The 12,162-nt window shown below is 35.4% G+C and overlaps 1 non-coding gene across 1 annotated transcript; it reads right to left on the bottom strand.

The window, feature by feature from the left end:
* Positions 1–10,796: 10,796 nt before the first annotated feature.
* LOC149205937 (small nucleolar RNA SNORD83) lies at positions 10,797–10,891 on the bottom strand. Its single transcript, XR_016253154.1, has one exon. It is a non-coding gene; the product is annotated as a small nucleolar RNA SNORD83 (small nucleolar RNA).
* Positions 10,892–12,162: the final 1,271 nt, after the last annotated feature.

The raw sequence follows: 12,162 nt of genomic DNA, 5'->3' as shown, positions 1-12,162 counted from the left end.
GAATATCATCAAGTTATATTTAATTATTATTGTCTCCGAGTTTCCAATATTATGATTTTATCCACTTTTAATCTTGGGCTTCCTTTTTATCGTAACCCTACTAAAATACTTTACGAGAAATATTTATATATCGAGACTTCTGATATCGTATGTGAGATTCAATTAAACCTCCAAAAAACAATTTTGCCAAAAACGTTTTAATAACAAAGGTTTTGTGTATCATAGTTTTGTCTATCAGGGAATTGTTTATTTCAGAAGCCTTGTTTATCGAAGCTCTCACCTTCGGCACATCATACATTGGATTTTTACATATCAGAGTATTTCAATATCATAATTCCATTTTAAATTACTCTCTGATATTTCCATCCTGAAATCTAATGTGGCAATATTCACGTGGCTTCCCATCATTTCACTTAATGGATTTAAATGTGATTTTACTGGTCTCGAAACCATAAATTATTCATATTTGATTTTCTTTGGTTTTCTTGACATATCAGATTATTTCAATCTCGTAAGTTAGTTTAAATTCTCTCTGGTATCTTTATCCCAATATCTTATGTGACACCATTCATATGGTTTTAAAGTGATTTCGTAGTGTTTTAGTTAACTCATTCACTACTATATAGTATGACCTATCACTGTTACATGGAGTCCTATTTGATAATCTCTGTATCTTTATGCTGACTTCCATATTATCATATTGTAAGAGACCTGGGATGTATTCTTAATTATAATTTCAACAAACTTTCAAGCATTTATTTATCGAGATGACTAAGTGAATTTTGTGATATCAATTCTTCATGGTGTGCACATGGATCTTATCATTTAATGACCAAAAAATTAAGTAAAACACAAAGTGAACAAATTTCAATAAAAATTTAAATGAAGTTGATGTTATTTAAGAGACTATTCATATATATAGTGTGAGAAATGGCAATGGAAACACTAGTTTATATTTACAACAACATCAAGATGGGACTACCAATCTAGTCGAAACATTCTTACAGTGTCTCTTTTATGAATACGTATAAGGTGTTTTAAGAAGCCCTTCAACTTACTGAGGAGTTCAATAGCTGGTTGTAGACAATGGAGAATGAAGGTTGGGCATGGAAGGTGTCTGGCGTTTATGTCAAGAAGAGAAACGTGTTGGGCATGTATCTCTTTACAATATTCATATAGTAGGGGAGGGTACTCGTTATTCATATTGATAGTCTGGTAGTCTCAAAGAGAAAAAAGAAACAAGAGTTGTTCAATTATTTAAATGCCATAAGTGGAAATCATTTTCTTCTAGTATAAGTAAAGAAAAGTGTAAAAAAATGATGAAATGTTAAAAATATTACAAGGATAGCAAGTTGTGGCGGAGGATGATTTACTTATTTGAAAAAAGAAAAACATATTGAAAATGTGAGTGATATTTGCAGCAAATATTTGTAAAAGAGAGATAGTATGTTTCCTCACACTAAAATGGAAGTATAGAGGTGATGAAGTATCATAGATGGTGGATGGATGGAAAAGTGGAATTTGTGCTAAGGAGCATGGGGGGAACTTCAAGTGAAACTATACTTACTAAAAAGGAATAAAAAAGCATTAAATGCAGCTATGACATTCTAGCTAGTTGTAAGAACTTTGAAGTTAACATGGCCTCTTCTTGTTGCTTATGTTTGACATAATCATTTCCTTGCATGTGGGAGCAACGACTAAAGGAAAATGGTGGGGAGATGTGAAGGTTGACAAAGATTCCGATTCTAAATATGGTAGTGAATTAAAGCATTGTCGGTCTGTGTTTTCAATGTCCATTGTCGCCTTTGGAAATGTATTGATTTATGTATTATCAAGCCCCATGCCATTCGAAGCAAAATTTGGTGACGAGAACCTCACGTTAATGGGGGGAGTGGATCATAAGCTGGGTTGAAGGCATCCCATGGTGTGCCTTTGCATTAGAAGAAATCAACAACAGTAAATTATGGCAATTCAAGGGGTTTTGATCTAGGTACATAGAAAATGGAAACAACTTTTCCAAGGGATCCATTGACAACTCCTGCTTCAACCCACAAGTTGCATGTGAGGAAAACCTATTGTTCATTGGAAATAAGAAATTTTGCATCCAATTGTTCATCTTCCTCTTGCGTACCAAGAAGATGGTGGTTCCTTTTCTCTGTGTAGAATATTGCAATTGGCATATTAAATTTTTTTAGCATCCGTTTGTTATGCATTGTGAGAGCTAGATTGATTGGATATAGGTGCATTGCATTGTTGAATTCCTATTGTTCATCCATTAACAGAAATGAATTTTTCCTTGACATGAGAATGTTCCATTTCTCCATAGTAGGTGTTGCATTCCTGAGATTTGCAAGAAGTTGTCAAAAGGAAACCTGAGTAGTTTTGGCCCCTTATTGACGAAAGGTAGTAGATAGTGTGACAACCCTGTCAAAGTTGCGCCAAAGAGTATTTCTGCGTGAAGTGCCAAAGTACATGGGCATGTGATTTACAAGAGGTATTTCCCCAAGATCACCAACGAGAATGATAAACTAATTGCCGAAAGGCATATTGCGATACAAAGGGAATACCTCCATTAAGTGATCATCTATGCATGAAAGAAGCTTAGGTCCAATAAAGATCACCTCATCAATTCAAATGTATTTGACATGACAAAGTTGTTCTTGGAGATGTAGAAGTGTTTGACCCTCAAGAGGATGCATTGAAACCAAAGGAATGTGGAGGGGAAAATTGATTGTAAGTTCATTTATGTTAGATTCTGCAACGACTATTGGGGCGAGTAGGAGCAATGGGCTTCAATTAGTTGTAGATTCGACAAGAAATGTATCTTTTAGGAAATTAATTAAGTAATACTTCCCCATGGAAATAGTACATTGGATGAGCATTATAAGTTGAGGAATATGGGAAGTTGTCCTAAAGTAGGCAAGGACAATGTCGAGAGAAACGTGTTATGTGTGCGACAAGGAATCAAGGGAGCGGGGAACTGGAGAGGGGGTAGAACGGATTAGGTTGGATGGGCGACTAAACTCTATGAAACATATGTTTGTTTCTTGCAAAGTGGAAGGGATAGTAATATGGGCCCAATTGTTCTTTTAGTTAAAGTCGCGATGGTCAAGCCTATCAAGGTCATCAATTTCCATGATGTTCCGAGGGTGTAGTTGAGAACGGAATTTCCATTCATCCATTTCTATGAAAGCAGGGGGGTGGGAATAGTATCAATGGAGTTGCAATCAGAGCAAGTGGAAATAGGGTCTTCAGGGGAAAAAAACAACATGTCATGCAACATATGCATGTTTTTTGTGTTCCCAATGTGAAATGGTTTCTTCATTAGTGGAGGCAATGTCTGATGGGAGTGTGCGAAAAGGGAAGTATAGAAGTAGTTCAGTGCAATAGAAATAAGTGTACCAAGACTAGGTTGGAGAAGGGATGGACATGAACAATATTGGAAGGGTTTATGTGTTTCCATTGATTTTGATTTTGGGGAGTAATGAAGGACCAGGGATGTGAAAATTCAATATGAGGTATTGTTTCAAGCGAAGGAGGTATATCCATGTATGCTACAATGTATGTTACAGTTCAAGTAACATTGAGGGAAAAAATGAGTTGTTACATTGTTAAAGGGGAAGCTTTTGAAACATGTGGCATGTCTCGTGTGTGCCGATGTCCCTATCGGAAATTATTTTTGTCAATATTCTTCAGACAACAACTACAATAGGTGCTTCAAGATGGACATTCTATGAGAGACGTGACAACATTTCGTGATAACTTTCTAATTTTTTTCTGGTTTCATTGCATATTTCGAGATGTAGTTGAGAATAGCATGTCGAGACAAAATCGATTGGTTGTCAATGTTCGCTCTCCATATGGATATCATGTCATAGTTGTGCATCTTTAGGTTATCATCATTACATGTCGGGATGTATTTATTCAATACATTGTCATCAACCATCAAAGAAGATTTGGGATGAAAATGTCATGGAGCTCCATAGTGACAGGTAAGAGTATCACCTTTTTTGTGAAGACATGAAGAGGGGTGGCATTTTGTATGTATTTGAACATAATTAATAAGCTCTTCATAGTCCTAAATGCAAGAGGATGGAAATGTTGATGGGGATGGGAGGACACATGGGTCATTCTCTATAAAATGACATACAAAAGGTTCATGTTGTTGAAGAGGTCAAGGGTTCCAACTAGAAATATTACAATCAAAATAGGACTTTTCTTTGTCAACTGTGACTTGGTCATGCCAATTGAGGATGTCCATATCAGGTGCATTTTCTAACTAGAGGAAAACATGTATGTGTGCGGAGCCCCTATGTTGCCACTCATATCTACAAAGATGAGAAAGCATAATGTGTGAGGCAAGTGTATATGTAGAATTAAAAGCAAAGAGGAGAGGGATGGTTAGATGAAGACCTGTACCAGTAGTTTACTCCATGGAAACCATTTTACAAGACCTCTTCGAGGAAGGTTGTGAATCGACAATGAATGTACTATGATTTAAGATGTAGATTCTAGATTATATTGCGGAATATCCATTGAGGCACCATAGATGAATTCATGGGGGGCTTCCAGGCATGACCATGTACAGGTCATGCCATTTGGTTTAAGTTGCGCTAATTATGAAGGACAAAGTAGGACTACCTATTTGAGTGATCATATTAGTGAGTTCACCTCTACGCTTGTTCTAGAAATAATGTTTCCCCTAAGAGCTCACCCAAAATGCATAATATTATTAGGTCCGTATAATACTAATGATTCCCTCATTACTATTGTCATTGTAGCCCCTTATTGTTATTGTTGTGCCCGTATTCTCCCCACATTTTTATTATTGTGTCCCATAGAAACCCACTATTGTTATCATTGTGTCTTTAAATTATTATTTTTATGTAGGCTTTGGTTATATTGTGACCCCTTAGACTCCTATATATAGAAAGGAGGTATTGGTCATTTGATTCATACAAAAATTGTTCATTTTTGTAATGTAAAGGAGTTTGACCCCTTGAACAGGCTACGTTCTAAGTCGTTTATCTATCTCTTTCTTCTATTTTGTGACCTGGTTGCATAACAATTTGTATCAGAGCTTTGAATTCTAGGGTTTCGCTGCTTCAAATAGGTCATTGTGGAATTTTCTCTATAACTTTTTTCTATGGCATTTCAGAAGCTAAAATTAAAACCCATTTGAGCTGAAAATGTTTTGAACCTTGGGTGTGAATTTCAAAGCTTGTCTCACTATAGTTTCGGAGATCTGATCCAAGGAAATTGGGGTTTTTGCAGACTCCTCAATTATATCTCAAAGAGGTGACCTGGGAAAAATCGTCCTAAATTTCTCTTGGAGCATCAAATTGAAATTTCGTCACAAGTTACAGAAAGAGGACAACATATAGTTTTCTGTGTATTGGTTTCAGGACCTAAAGCCAAAACAGTGACACATGGAACTTCATACAAGTTTTCTTTGAACCAGTCTATAATTAGGTCATCTTGGGAGATTTGGCATAACTATTCCTTGGAAAATCCAATCTTGATTAGACTTATGGAGTTGGAAAGAGGACTAAGAGGGATACTGTGAGAAGAAATTTTAGATCTTGGAGATCCACAATTACAGGGATACAACAATTTCAATATCGAGCTCCTACAAAGTGAAAAAAGGTGTGTAGCGTTTTCTTAAATTTTACATAATTTTGGTTTGAAAAACTAGCTTGAAGTCATTGAAAGGGAATAATGAAGAAAATTATCATTATTTGATTCCCCAAAAAAAAAAGAAAATGGCAATGCCTAGTAAGCAACCTGAAAGCTCTACTATGACACATGTAGAAGAGGAAGAAATGCAACATGATATATCAAAATTACGAGACCAAGTGCAACAAATTTCTCTCTCACAAAAAGTAACAAAAGCTAAGATGGATGGTTTGAAAAATGGAATTAATGGTATGAAAGAAAGCATTGAATATTGGAAGAAAGACATGGAAGGGTGGGCAGAAGGTTTGACAAATTTTCTACAAGAATGGCTTCCTAATGGCGAAAAGGTAGTAGAGAAAACTCATAATGAGAATAAAAGAAATGTTAATCATGATTCAAAGTATGACAACATTGAAGATTTGAAGAAATACGTGGAAGGTTTGAAGGAAGGTTTGACAAAGTTGGTACAAGAAAGGCTTCATAATGGTGAAAATGTAGTAGAGGAAACTCATGATGAGAACAAAAGAAACATTAATCATGATTTCATAAACTCTAACATTGGAATAAAGACCCACCACGTTCCAAATATTGATATGAGGAAGTTTGATGGAAAGGATCCCGTAACATGGATACTATATATGAAACAATATTTCGATCTCCATAATGTGAAAAACAAACAAAGGTATGCATTGCAACTTTATATTTGGAACCCTATTAGTTTATATGGAATTGATGGCTTTTCTCTCGTAAAAAAATTGTCACTTGGTCAATTTTTACGGACGAAATGATATCACATTATGAGGATACACAGAGAAACACATTCTTCAGCCAATTGATAAATCTCAAACAAAAGGGTTCAATAGTGGAGCACATTGAGGACTTCCAAAAATTGAATATAAGGGTAAATGATATTCCATAGGTGCATAGGATTGATGTTTTCATAAGGAATTTAAAGGATAGCATCCAAAATGAGGTTCAGCTTTGTGAACTTGATTCATTGGAGAAGGCATTCAGGTTAGTAAGAAAAATTATGGCAACATGGAAGCCTACCACTCACAATTATAAAGATGGGAGTGTTTCTGCCCCTAACCTTCCACAACCTATAAGGTTGACACCATAACAATTGGAATAAAAATAGAAAAGGGGCTTCATTACAGTTGTGATAGCAAATAAGCTAAAGGTCATAAGTTTGCTGAGAAGAAATTATTTTACATATATTGTGAAGAGGAGGAAGAAAAGGAACACGAAATGTCAAAAGAAGAGGATGTACATCAGGAATCAACTCTAGAGAAAGAAGAAATGAATCCCACCATATCTTGTAATGCATTGGTAGGAATTACTATCCCTCAAAATCTCAAGATGGAAGGACATATCGAGAAGAAAAGGGTAATAGTGTTAATTGATTCGGGTAGTACCCATAATTTTATTCATTGTAAGATAGCCAAGGAAATAAATTGCTTCCTATATCCAACACCAGAGTGTCAAGTGATGGTTGTAAATGGAGGAACCATAAATTTCTCTGGAAAGTGCGATAATATCAAGCTATCCATGGGAGAATATGTACTGAATAGTCCTATTCTTTCTACTCTAATGGGTGGTGTTGATGTTGTACTATGACTCCAATTGCTACAATCTTTGGGTACGATAGCTTTTAATTTTCAAGAAAGTTTCATGAAATTTTGTTGGGAAGGAAAATAAGTTGAATTAATGGGTATCGTAGGGAGACTGAGAAATATAATCTACTCTAATGGCATGAAAAAACTTCTAAAGAAATAAAAATGGGGCATAATTGCACAATTGTGTTCACTAGAAGTTCCCACATTGAAATCATCTATTTCTCCAGATCCTCGAAAAGTCTTTGACGATCATTACAAGGTGTTTGAGACTCCCAAAGGCCTCCCACCTATTCATGATCATCATCATGTTATTCATTGGATTCCAGGAAGTGTTCCTCCAAACATCAAGCCTTACAGATATCCCTATGCCAAAAAGAATGAAATTGAGCATATGGTCGCAGAAATGCTAGAGGCTGGTATAATTCATCCTAGTCAAAAAAATTTCTCTGCTCCAGTAGTATTGGTTCATAAGAAGGATGGATCATGGTGCATGTGTCCAGATTATAGGGAGCTCAACAAGCTCACTATTAAAGATAAATTTCCCATTCTTGTCATTGAGGAACTATCAAATGAATTACATGGATAAATTTACTTCAGAGAGTTGGATCTTCGTTCAGGATATCATCAAATTAGAATGAAGACTGAAGACATTCTGAAAATAGCATTTAGAACTCATGAGGGTCATTACAAATTTTTGGTCATGCCTTTTGGCCTAACCAATGCACCTTCTACATTTCAAGGTTTGATGAATTCCATTTTCAAACCCTTCCTTAGAAAATTTGTGTTAGTATTTTTTGATGATTGACTAATTTACAACAAGTCTTGGAAAGATCATGTTCAACATGTTGACAGGGTGCTCAAAGTATTGGAGGAGAAACAATTATCTACAAAAACCTCCAGAAAGATGCATTTTCTTGGACTCCAGAAGCAATGAAGGGCTTTCAATATCTTGAAAAGGAAATGTGCCAAGCACCGGTATTAGCTATGCCAGACTTCACAATAACCTTTATTATGGAATGTGATGCCTCAGGAAATGGGATTGACATTATTTTAAAGCAAGAAGAAAGACCCATTGCTTTTGAAAGTCATCCAATCAAAGGAAAGTATTTACACAAAGTTATTTATGAGAAGGAAATGCTTGCAATACTACATGCACTTAAGAAATGGTGACCTTACCTAATGGGAAGACACTTCAAGGTAAAAATGGATCATGATATTCTTAAATATTTATAGAACAAATATTATATTCAGAAGAGTAGCAAAAATGCGTCACAAATATGTTGGCTTATGACTTTGAAATCATCTACAAAAAAGGGTAGCAAAATGTTGTTGCAGATGCACTCTCAAGAAAGGATGAGGATGTGAAAGCATTGCTTTGTGCCATCTCTATAATCTGACCAGATTGGATAAAAGAAGCAAGGGATGAATGGAAGAATGGAAAAGAACTGTGGGTACTCATTCGAAGGTTGCAGCAAGATCCCAGTGCATCTAATACATTTAGCTGGAAATATAATTCTTTATGGTACAAATATCGCTTATACCACTGTAAGAATTCCCAACTCAAACAAAAGATTCTTCTCGAATTGCACACCTCTCCCTTAGGAAGGCACTCAATATTTTTAAAAAATTACCATATGGTTAAGACATAATTCTTTTGGGATGGCCTTAAATCTTGTATTCAAAGGTTTGTGGCGGAATGTTTAGTTTTCCAACAAAATAAAGTTTTGTCAATTAATACCTCGGGTATGTTACAATATTAATCCATTCCAAGTCAACATTGGGAGGAGTTTTCAATGGATTTTATCATAGATTTACCCAAGTTCGAAGGAAAGAGTTTCATCATGGTGGTAGTTGACAAACTTACCAAGTATGCACAGTTTTGTGCATTATCTCATCCATTTAAATCCCGTACAGCTACTATTACATTTATGGAAACAATTCAAAAGCTACATGGAAACCCAAAGATTATTGTAAGCGACATAGATCCCATTTTCACTGGAAATTTTTGGACTAAATTATTTTCTTGTCTGGGTACTCAGTTAGCTCGTAATTCATCTTATCATCCTCAATGTGATGGGAAAATTGAGATAGTGAACAAATTTTTGGAAGGATATCTTCATTACTTTGCATATGATAAACAAATAGAATGGGTCAAGTGATAGCATCTAGCTCAATGGTGGTATAAAACTTCCTTCCATACTGTAGCAAAAATGACCCCATTTATGGCACTTTATGGATATCATTCACCGTCTATCACAACATCTTTAAGAGAAAATTCTAATGTTCAAGCAATGGAAGATCACATCGACCATCAATAATAGGTTCTCCAACTCTTAAAGGATAACCTCACTTTGGCACAGAATAGAATGAAACAATAGGTAGATCAACATCGCCAATGAAAGAAGTTTTGATGTAGGTGACTAGGTATTTCTACAACTACAACCATATAAGAAAATGTCCCTCAAGCAAGCTAAGAAGGATAATAAATTATCACCAAAGTATTATGGTCCATAGAAGGTGTTGCAAAAGATTGGTACTATGGCATACAAATTGGAGCTTCTTGCATCTTCTCGAGTGCACCTAGTCTTCCATGTTTCATGCTTAAAGAAGTTTATAAGTGACAAGCTCCCAGTTCAAACAATATTGCCAGAAATTAGTGAGGAAGGAAAAATCATAATGGAACTTGAAGCAGTCACAGAAACAAGAACTCGATAACTATGAAATCGAACAATTTCAAAGTATCTCATCAAGTGGAAGAACTTAGCCGTTGAGGATTCCACATGGGAGGATGAGAATTTTGTACAGAAGCATCCATAACTACTCAAGCATTGAGGACAACACTTTATTGAAGGCAAGCAGCATGTTAGGTCCTTATAATACTAGTGATTCCACCATTACTATTATCATTGTAGCCCGTTATTATTATTTTTTTCCCCTGTTGTCCCCACATTGTTATTATTGTGCCCCATAGAAACCCACTATTGTTATTGTTGTGCCCTTCTATTATTATTTTTATATTAACTTTGATTATATTGTGACCCCTTAGACTCCTATATATAAAAATGAGGTCTTGGTCATTTGAATCATTCAAGAATTGCTCATTTGTGTAATATAAAGGAGTTTTCCCCCTCAAAGAGGCTACATTCTAACTCATTGATCTATCTATTTCTTCTACTTTGTGAGCTAGTTGCATAACAAATCTGGTCAGCAAGAACTAAATCATACATGTCATGGAGGCGTGCACAAAGGTATGAAATGGTCATTTGCAAGCCATGTTCAAGGCTTCTTTTCAAAAAAACAATAAAAGTTGCTTGGCTACGATGTCACAACATAAGGTTGTATCTCCCTTTCGATGTAAAGGTCATGTAAATATCTATGGTATAAATCATTGTAAAATTCATTCATGTATGGACTATTGTGGTCAAGTCATGTAATCCACTCTTTTTGGGCATCTTATGTAATGTTGATTCAAATATGTAACCCAATATGTTAGGTGATCATTGTAAGCATGAGTCATTGGTGATAGGAAAGGTCGTGTTTATTTGAGTCATAGAGTCTTGTACTTATTTTCATATCTCCAAAAAAAATTATCATGTGCTGAGGGAGAGCATGGTCAACATTCAGTGTTCATACTCAACAGATCAGATATATAACACCCATGTCAAAAAATGGAGAGAAGCTTTCATTCAACAGTGGTCAACCCTTTTCCCTTGATGTTAAAGGGGGAGACAATATTGGTGTTTGGAGAATTCTTCGTGACTTGGGGGAGAAACTTAGTATATCTACAGATGTGCGTACAGATATATATAGGTGATGGAGACCAAACACCAAAGTGGTTGCCATCAAGTCCAAAGGGGGAGATTGTCGGCATTATGACAAATGTGTTGTCCTTGATGGGAACCTACTTAATAAAGATGTCGACGTGATGGTATAAGGATGAGTATTCAGGATAGTATAGATTGAATATCAGTTCACAGATAGAGAAATGATAAAGATAAATTTTTGAAGAAGTATATGCAGGTCCTGTGAAAAAAGATCACTTACATATGTAGGTATGGTGAATAAAAGTCATGTAAAATTTCCTAACCATGGTATTCTAAATACCATGGGACTTTACCATGGTATTGGCCCATAATAATGAGCATAACAACAGATACTTGATCTCGTCAAAGAATACCATCAACATAACTATGGAATTGACCTAAGGTATTAGCTCAGGCCTAAGCTATATAAGGAGATGGAGATCAAAGCGTTATGTGTGCATGATTTGGGTTATGGATGACTTGTTTGACATGAAATAAGTATGCACCCAGGAGTGTGACAATGGATCATATCATATAGATCTAAAATGACTACACATTAAATAATATTCTTATGGGTTGATAGATTTGTAATGATGATGTTATGATGTGTGTCTTTTACAGTGCGTGTCGAGATTTGGGTTTTATTGATGACTTGCTGTGCAACAAAGGTATGATTCTATAGTTACACATATATACGCAGGTTTCCTTTAGAAATATCGTGTACATACGTGGATCTTATTATGGGTAGTTTCGTATTGATTCTGTAGTAAGGACAAATCTATACACGGGTATGCTTCGTGAAAGGTGCATACATACGCGGAAGTGTTTCATAAGGGTTGCATACATATGCTATGGTTTTGCAATATGATTTGATGATTATGGTTGATTTGTTCTAATATATTTGTTGTTGTCTATCAATGATGTCTCTTTCATGATGATCTATGTTTGACAATGCTAGTTCAGGTCGAATTGATTATTGTATGAAATGTTGAAAAGTAATAATTTTGTTATGCGATGATTTGTATCTAGTTCAAAGATCTATGACAAGGTCAATATGTGTTCCAATG

The sequence above is a fragment of the Pinus tabuliformis genome, chromosome 1_2, assembly GCF_031772625.1.
Source record: "Pinus tabuliformis cultivar Carrire ecotype Pingquan chromosome 1_2, CPIR1, whole genome shotgun sequence".
NCBI lineage: Eukaryota > Viridiplantae > Streptophyta > Pinopsida > Pinales > Pinaceae > Pinus > Pinus tabuliformis.
Note: the sequence above shows the minus strand (reverse complement) of the source record. Positions and strands in the feature narration are given on the sequence as shown.